Source organism: Penaeus vannamei, chromosome 16, assembly GCF_042767895.1.
Source record: "Penaeus vannamei isolate JL-2024 chromosome 16, ASM4276789v1, whole genome shotgun sequence".
Taxonomy (NCBI): domain Eukaryota; kingdom Metazoa; phylum Arthropoda; class Malacostraca; order Decapoda; family Penaeidae; genus Penaeus; species Penaeus vannamei.
The window spans coordinates 15,196,231-15,198,730 of record NC_091564.1 but is presented as its reverse complement, the minus strand read 5'-3'; positions in this window follow the sequence as shown (position 1 = coordinate 15,198,730).

The following is a 2,500-nucleotide window of genomic DNA, read 5'->3' as shown; positions in this document are numbered from 1 at the left end:
TGCCTGCAACAGTGAGGATTCGAGTCCCTATCGGAGAGGTTATTTAATCATATCAATGCAGTAGTGCATTATTCCATATTTTATCTTTTATACATCTTTTATATTGTGAAGATATTCACATTTTTTACTTTTCCTATAATAATAATGATAATGACATAATAATAATAATACTGTTTGATCATCATGATTATTAACGGTAATAATGACAAACATAAAAATTATAAAGATACTGATAATTTAAAAATATATCCGTAATAATAATAATAATAATAATAATAATAATAATGATAATACTAATAATAAAAGTAATGATAATCATAATGATAATAATGATGTTGATAATCATGATACACTATATACACGTAAACATATATATGTACTGTATATCATTCCTAGCAATTAAAGCCATAGTGACCAAGGTGATTTGCCTCCATGTTTGGAAATAATTTTTGATACATAATGAGGATGGTGAACCTATAATTTGGTAAATAATTAAATCTAAAAAATATGCCACCGAACATGAAGTGGTCTTATATGTTAATACTTTAAACATCAATAAATCATTTATTTATTCCTTCATTAATCAGTAAGGCAATTAATTTAATCTGTTTACGAACAATATTATTCATGCAGCTCCCCAGTCTATCAAGCAGCATGTATTAATATGTATCATTCAAGAGTATCTAATCCATATCACACCCACACACACACACATGGAAAAGAGAGAGAGAGAGAGAGAGAGAGAGAGAGAGAGAGAGAGAGAGAGAGAGAGAGAGAGAGAGAGAGAGAGAGAGAGAGAGAGAGAGAGAGAGAGAGAGAGTGAGAGAGAGAAGAGAGAAATATATATATATATATATATATATATATATATATATATATATATATATATATATACATATATACATATTCATTGTCACTAGCTGCCTCTCGTTATTTTCCCATAAGAAAATTTGTGCATATTGGAGTGCCTGGCACATGAATCTAGACCAAGAATTCTGCGAAACTGTTACATACATACATACATATATATATATATATATATATATATATATATATATATATATATATATATATATATATGTGTGTGTGTGTGTGTGTGTGTGTGTGTGTGTGTGTGTGTGTGTGTGTGTGTGTGTGTGTGTGTGTGTGTGTGTGTGTGTGTGTGTGTGTGTGGGTGATCGTTAGTGGCTCCTAACATCCCTTTCAAAAAGGAGTATCACATCTCCGGTTCTCGAAACATATGCGAGTATTGCTTCTAATATTTTGTATTTAGTAGTCCTACTGGTAGATTTGCGTTGTAGAAATTTCAGTCTTTGCCTTGAGGATCTCTCTTCTAGATGCCGGCCAAGTCTAGCCAGATTAAACAGGTTCGAATGGAGTTCTGGGGAGTTCCAACACCAGAAATCCTGGAGAGGGTTAAAGCGAGATCCTCCACAAGATTCCTAATCCCCTCACCATACAACTGGCTATCCTCATTGGGCATGAAAACAGTCTCAGACGTTGGTAATATTGATTTTTTTACAGTATCAAATCATATATGTGAAAGAACTGTTCGTCCAATCTCAGTACAGAGACACCCAGGGACTTCAGCTCAAATATAGCACAGTGAATTCACTTCTAAAATGATGGATAGATGGAATTTCCTTTTGTTTGTGGATATGCCGACACACGATCTTGAAATTGAGGTATATTGTCTACTATACAATTTGACATTAGATTTTTAAGGCTAAAGAAAGATTATATTCTTTAATGTTGCGATGACTTTAACATCTTTCTGCTTACAGAGTATTATCCTTGAGGATGCATCTACTTCTCGTTTTGATAAAGAGTGAGACTATGGGTCTCTGCCCGACTTAGAAAGAAGTTGGTAACAATTGAGTGCAAACAGTACTTCAAACGTCATGTTACCTAAGATTGTAATTAAAATGAAGTGATCTTTGCATACATATGAGCTACATTACGAATAATAGAAAGACTGAGGAACAGAATATATAACTGTTGGAATTAACAACAAATAAAGATCGTGCATAACGGGAATATTCCACAAGTAATTTCCTTATTTGGCCATGTAATTGAAACGTCAAACCAAACAACTAAGAAATGTTCAGCAATGTCACAACAGATTCATCTTAAACGGAACACTTTTGTTGCTAATGATGAAATCTTAGAACGCACGCAGGCAGAGAACATAGATTTCGCCCCCTGAATAGAAGCAGACTGTGTTTGGTGCCCCGTATGCCTGATGAAAGACCAGTCAAGGCATTTCTATACAATGAACTTGCTGAAGGTACAAGAGTTCGACCGGCCGCTGCTCAAAATCAGTGTTCACATCAAAGGTATTTTAAGACGTGGTGATGATCTAAACACTGACAAGAAGCGCAGTCCCTCGACCTGAAAGGTACAATTACGTTTAATGTCTGTGGAAAGAGGATAGTAAACGGAAACTTACAAGAAAAACATAACTGGAAAAATCGAATGGCGTGTATATCAAATATATATA